This window comes from Sciurus carolinensis, unplaced genomic scaffold, assembly GCF_902686445.1.
Source record: "Sciurus carolinensis unplaced genomic scaffold, mSciCar1.2, whole genome shotgun sequence".
Classification (NCBI taxonomy): Eukaryota; Metazoa; Chordata; class Mammalia; order Rodentia; family Sciuridae; genus Sciurus; species Sciurus carolinensis.
The window spans coordinates 140940-147685 of NW_025920232.1; the positions used below are offsets into that span (position 1 = coordinate 140940).

A 6746-nucleotide genomic window follows, 5' to 3' on the forward strand; every position below is an offset into this window, starting at 1 on the left:
CAGTGAGTTCCCCTACCTCTATGTCACTTAAATCAATCTGGTAAGCCCATAGGAAACAAGTATGTATCTGTTTTTTCCTATGTACACATATATAGATTTATTTATGGAGCCCACTTCTCACCTCTATGGTGGGAGGAGATGGGGATGCCAGAAAAGGTGAAAATAAAGGGCTCAGAGAAACTGAAAGGAGTGTAGAGGTGGCTGCAAAAAGGGAAAGGATCTCTTTCTTTTAGTTGGGAAGCACAGGAGTTCCATTGACACTCATTCTCCACCCCTAGCTGGTGGAGGAGGGTGTGTGCAGGCAGTTTGAGTCACCCCAGTTGACAGCTCTGATGGCCCCACTGGCTGTTGAAGGGGGAGTGAGGGAGGTAGGGTGGGCTGCAGGAGTGGGAGTTGGGGGAACTGGGAGAGCCATGAGAAGGAGTGGCAGGGCTGTGTAGGGAGGAGAAAGTGTTTGGCAGTGTGGCAGATCTAGGAGCCTTCTTGCTGACTAACTTGCACTCTGATGCCTCACTGATGCTGATGCCCTTGGAAGGAGTAGGCACTTTGAGCAGGATGAGTTGTCCAGAATGACATGGTGCTTGAGAGGGAGAGAGCCAATCAGTTGCCAGTGATAGATGTAGGCAGTGTCTGTGAGGGTGTAGTATTCCTTCAGGTGCTTGTCCTCTTAAAGAACCTCTACCTTGTATTTTCTGGGTACATCCATTTTCTTGCAAATGAACTTGATGATGTGCATAATAGTCATGGAAGCTGGTCATCAAAGGAAGGACATCCCTGTATTCTCCTTGTCCCCATCTCCATTCCACAGGGTGTCTTTCTTCTTCCTTACATCTTTGTAGCAATCCATGAAGAGACTGATAATCTAATCTTTGCTCAGTTTTGCCTTCTTCTTTAAGACCTTGTCTATGGCCTCACTGGAACCATAGGGGACCTCTATGAGGAGGTGAACTGTGTAGAAATTCCATCACCAGGCTGGGGAGATAGCTCAGTTGGTAGAGTGCTTGCCTCACAAGCACAAGGCCCTGGGTTCAATCCCCAGGACAAAAAAAAAAAAAAAAAAAAAAAAAAAAACAAGAAATCCCATCACCATTTCATGTCACCATTAAAAATTTCAGGGACCAATTTATAGACAAAGTCTTGAAGACTTTTTTTCCATCTGATACTAAGCAGCAGTCAGGATTTATGGAACTGTGCATGTCACATGGGGCAGTATTTGTTGGTCTGCATGTAGCAATGGATGAATGTTTTGCAGAAGAAATGCAAGTACTCCATGATGGTGGTCACATGGATGAAATACCCCACACAGAGGGCACACATGAGGTTAGGTTTCAGCTCCCTCATTTTGATCCATGTGGTGTGTCCTGTAAGAAGTATAATGTCAGGATTGGGACTGGGAGAACCAGGGACCTTCACTATTTAAGTAGGATTGGGTGTATTCATGTGGCTGGTTCTCTCTGATGCTCTCAGTGTTTACTAGGTACCCAGGTTTGGGTTTCTGTAGTGTGGGGGCGTCTGGAATTCCATCCAGTGCTTGACAAAGATACTCTGGAGGATGATTACAAAGGCTCATCCTAAAAGGAATTGCTGGATGTTTTGCTCCGGAGCATGGTGTTTTTTCTGATGTGTTTTTCTGATAATATATTACTCATTTCAGTCTGAATGGATTACTTAAGGGGATGAGGGGAATACAACAAAAATTCCAGAAAATATTACCTACAATCTGAAAAACAGTGGGTCTTTACACCTAACAAAGTTAAAAATAATTTTACAACCATGCTATGAGTCCCTGAAAGCCTCTGGAGAAAATACTTATAGATCTGCCTTTGTCTCCAACAGACTGGTTAAATTCTAATGATGGTTTTGTTTGTGTGTGGTAGTAAGGTAAAAAAAAATAAGTTTTTACAACATTCCTTCCTTCCTACAAAGAATAGGTCACCCCTATAATAAACGTTGGTGCACAATGCCCTGTTCTGGAAAAAAAAAGAGCTACATAAGACAAGGTAATTTATTCAGTAAAAAAAACTTGGCCACGGAACCACTGCGACCGCTGCCCTCCTGTAGCCCTTAACTCAGCAATTTAGATATTAACCAGATGGACCTAGTAGGGATGATCACATGAGATTACTTGTCTATCACTTTTACCGCAAGAATAATAAGAATAGTCTTAGGTCACATAGAGTTTAGATATTAAGGAAATAAATATTGTATTAGCTCATTGACATAGTTGGATATTCTTAAAACAATTGTGATTAGGTAAGGATAATCTGTAAGGTTACTGTTTTCTCATAATCTTCCTGTTCCTTGTTAAAAACAATTTCTGCCTATGCTTTGGAAACTTCTTTAATATTAACCACAAGACTGCCATTATAGCCTGAAGAAAAATGTATATAAACACAGCCTTCCCCAGAATAAAGTGGAATTGATTGCACCAGAACTAGAGTCTGTGTCTTTCATTCTTCATCCGTCGCCAACGCTGTATCCCCATGACCCGTTTACCTCTGTGGAACCCATGGACTCCTGCTAGGACTGGATCCTGGTACTGTAGGTCTCAGTGAGGGGATTGGATGGGAGGAAGGGATGGAAGAAGGGCCAAAGCCATATCACTCGGTGGCCAGGGGTGGGAGAAACCTATGCTAAGAAAAGAGTTTTTGAGAGCAGCTTGTGATGGTAAGGAGAAAGAGGAAACTAACTCTCAACTCTTAATTCCAGAATATTTTTATCACCTAAGTAAGAAATGTTATACCTTCTAGCCCCTTCTTACCTCCATCCTTTGGTATCTGCTACTTTGTGTTGCATGTGTATGGATTTGCCAATTCTGAACATTTATGTAAGTCATTATTATATGCAGTATAAAGTCTTTATGACTGACTTCTTTCACAATGGGATTTTTTTTGAAGATTTTTCATTTCACAGTGTGAATCATGACTTTTTTTGACTGAATATTATTTTCTACAAATACACCAAATTTTATTTATCCATTTATTAACTGGTGTGTGTTTACTTGTGTTGTTTCCAATTTGGGGCTATTGTCTGTAAACATGCTATGATTATTCATCCTTAAGTTTTAGTGGGTTTTGTGTGTGTGTACAATGTGTTTTTGATTTAATTTTGTATATGTACAGAAATAGAATTTCTGGGTCACATGGTAACTTTGTTTACAATCCATTTTTTAGTCATACCAATCCTAGTGGTTATGGAGTCATTTCTTGTGGTGGATTTATTTTGTATTTCCCTAATGACTAATCATGTTTAGCATCTTTCCCACCAGCAAAGTATATAGGTAACAGGTGTTTTTTGACCACAGTTATTATCTTTGAAGAAATATTTTTTTAAATTGTTTGCACATTTTTAATTAGACTACTTATTTTTCCCCTCTTTTCCACATTTTTATTGGTATATACTCATATGCTCACACAATCTAATAACATAATTGGAGAATATCACTTCCAACACTTGTAAGTAAAGGTTAACTGGAGCCCAGCAATAAGGGTTAAGGGGAGAGCTAATAAAGAGGCAAGTACAAAGGTTGGTGAAGAGCAAGAAGTGCTTTTTGTTGAAAAGTCAGTCCACTCTTATTATCTATTCCAAGGTCTTATCAACTTACACTAGGTTACATAACACAGCTAGATTAGCAACTGAGCAGATTACAGAAATTACTTACTTCTCAGAGCCCACTAATACCAAAGGTTTTGTAATAAGACAATGTCTCCAGGCCTCAAGGACAGAGGAGTTGCAGAGCATTTCTAAGTCATTCAGAGTGCCTTTTGTCTTAAGGAGTTTGCTCAATTCAAAAGACTTTTGCTCCTCTGTACATTGACTGACATAAAATCCCTGCAACTCCCCTTTTTTGTTGTGTATGGCCTTTTGAATAGACATGACTGTTCTTCTGTTTAAAAATGGTTGAGAAATAAAGCAAGGCAAACATTGGCAAACACAAACACAGCATAATAAGGCAAGTATCAGTAAAAGTCCTCCAGTGAAATGCTGATGATTCATGTAAAATTTGGTATCCATGAGGTTAACCAATCTAATAAATCTCAAGCACCATCATCTCATAACTTTCTTTACAATCTCTTTAAGATAATCCAATTCCCTTTCAGTGGGTTTACAATTATCAGCTAAATTGAAAACATTTATTGTTAAAATCTTGGAATCCTATATTATGTAACAGCAAATAATCCATAGCAACCCTATTGTCAAGAATAGCTTGATGATAAAAACTTCAGAAGAATTACCAATTTCAGCTAAATATGAAGGCACCCCCAACAGGGATACAATAACAGAGAAATAGCACAATTATAGTCAGCTGATTTGTAGAATTTTGGGTAAGTTTGGCAAACAGCTACAACCAAGTTTTCCAGGGTATATTCTAAACACATTTAGATGATAAGTTGTTGAGTAGATGTTGTTAAATTCTTTATATCCCCCCAAGTCACTAGATGATTCAAAGACAGAGGGTCTCTTTAATATCTTTTTCTTATTGGAGGTTCCTTCTTTGAATCAGGGTTATATTTATCCAAGGTCAAATAAAATTTGGGAATTGGATTGTGAAGTTTTTGCTTTAAAAGGCAAATTTGAAGCATTTGATGTGTACATTCAACTAAGGTCTGTCCAGTAAGATTGAGGAATTCTATGGGTTACAACTATATTCCATTGATTACAAAACTGAGCAAAGGCACTAGAAGTATAAGATGGTGCATTGTCAGGTTTTAAATGATGAGGTTTACCCATGGTAGCAATGCAAAGAGCACATGAGAGATACAGTCTGAGTCCTACTTTGAACAATGTGCATTGATCCATATAAGACCTGAGGATATATCTATGGTAACACATGAAAGGATTAGGGGTGGAAAGAAGAAAAATGAGTTACATTCATCTGCCAAAGAGCATTAGAATGTAAGCCTCAAGGGTTTACAGTTTTCCAAGCAGGGGAATAAAGAGTGTGCAATGAGTGCAATTATTAACAATAAAATAGGTCTTTTGAGAGGGAATCAAAAAAGGTCTTTTTTAAGGAGTGAATATTTTGATGAAAAAAATTGTGTGAGTTCACGGCATCTGAAAAGAGGATAAAATGATTTTATAGCAGCAACAACATGAGCATTTTCTTCAGTGAGTGGTCCATGAATCTTAGTGTAACTACATATGTGAGCCAGAAATATGGAACTGAATAATCCTGTAAAAGAGATTGAAGAGTGATAAACAGGGATAACAAATTAGAGTCCAAATGAGGTGACAAAATATCAGGAAATATGAGGCATCATTTTGACTATTACTGAGACTCTGTAATGATGTTTAAGGCAGTGGGGAACATATGAAGAGCCAAAATAATTGAAGCTAATTCTGCTTACTGAGGAGAAGCATGAGGCAATGTGTAATAATCAGTTCATTTTTTATCAGTGAATATAGATACCACACCCCATTGTTTTCCTCTGTCTGTATAGACATTAATCCCACTGGAAAACAGAATGGAGAAGATTATAGAAAAAGGAGCATGAGAGACTTGACCCAAGAAGGAAAGACATTCATCTGGAGGTGTATGTAAAGCAATAGATGCTAAAAATAATTCAGTTAAGACAGCTAGATAATATGAAGAAAATTGCAAATAGTGTAAATGTAAAGTCTTTCCATAAATAAGATAAAGTACATAAATATCCAATACTATAAGACATAAAACACAATTGTGATCATCTGAGAAAAAATGAACATACAAATCAGCATAAGGGAGAAGACTTTTTCCAGAAAATTGAGGAGAATATAACCATTCTATTATACATGAGTTTTGATTATAACTGGCAACAACTGCAGCAAAGGCATAAGGCTTTCCTGTAAAGATTATTAGAGATAAAGGAACATTGAGTAATGGGAGTCTGTCTATAAGAACTGTAGATAATTTCTCACTAGTGCAGTGAAGAGCTGCAGGCAGTGCAGAATTAAGTGGAAAAAACTGGTGGGATTATGTTAATTTTTTTAACAACTGAGAAAAGGGCAACAACATATCAGTAGTGAAAGAAATATATCATCAAGCCCAAATTAAATGTCTAAAAATTGTTGTAAATGAACTAAGAAAAATTCGGAAGGAAGAGTCAGTTTTGGAGTATGAGGAATGGAAAAAGTTGGAGTATCTTATGTCATAAACAGCTAATCCGGAGTTGTTGAATTTTTTTCTGTGGTCACATGGAGGTCAGATTGTAATAGAATGTTATAATTTAATTAAAGTATCTTTAAGTATTGACCCAGCAATCAAAATATTATCCATATAATGATAAACAAGAATATGTAGAAATAATCATCAGAAAGGCTGAAGAGCCTTATTTACTAAATGTGGGGCTATTTAACATACGGTGAAGAAGAACTTTCCACTTTTATCTATCAGCAGGCTTATCATGATTGAAAGCAGGAACTGTGAAGGCAATTTTTTCTCAATCATCAGGAAAGAGAGCAATAGTAAAAGATACAGTTTTTTAGGTATATTACATATAAGGAAAGATCCTGAGGAATTATATTAGGGTTAGCCAATCCACATTGAAATGGACCATAGGCTGTATACATTTATCAATTTATTTTAAATTTTTTAATACTCTCCATTTCCCTTATGTTTTCTTTATGATAAAAAATAGGTGTATTCCATGGGCAGGTAGGAGTTTCAATATATCCCAATTGTAAGTATTCTTGAATGAGGGCCTCTGCAGCTGCCACCTTCTCCCTAGACAATGGCCATTGTTCTATGCAGACATGAGTGGTGCCCT

At 37.4% G+C, this 6746-nt stretch overlaps 1 pseudogene; it reads right to left on the minus strand.

Annotated features, from left to right (window-relative positions):
- Positions 1-229: 229 nt before the first annotated feature.
- On the minus strand, positions 230-4731 carry LOC124975253 (polycomb group RING finger protein 2-like; annotated as a pseudogene).
- Between the last annotated feature and the right edge of the window lie 2015 nt (positions 4732-6746).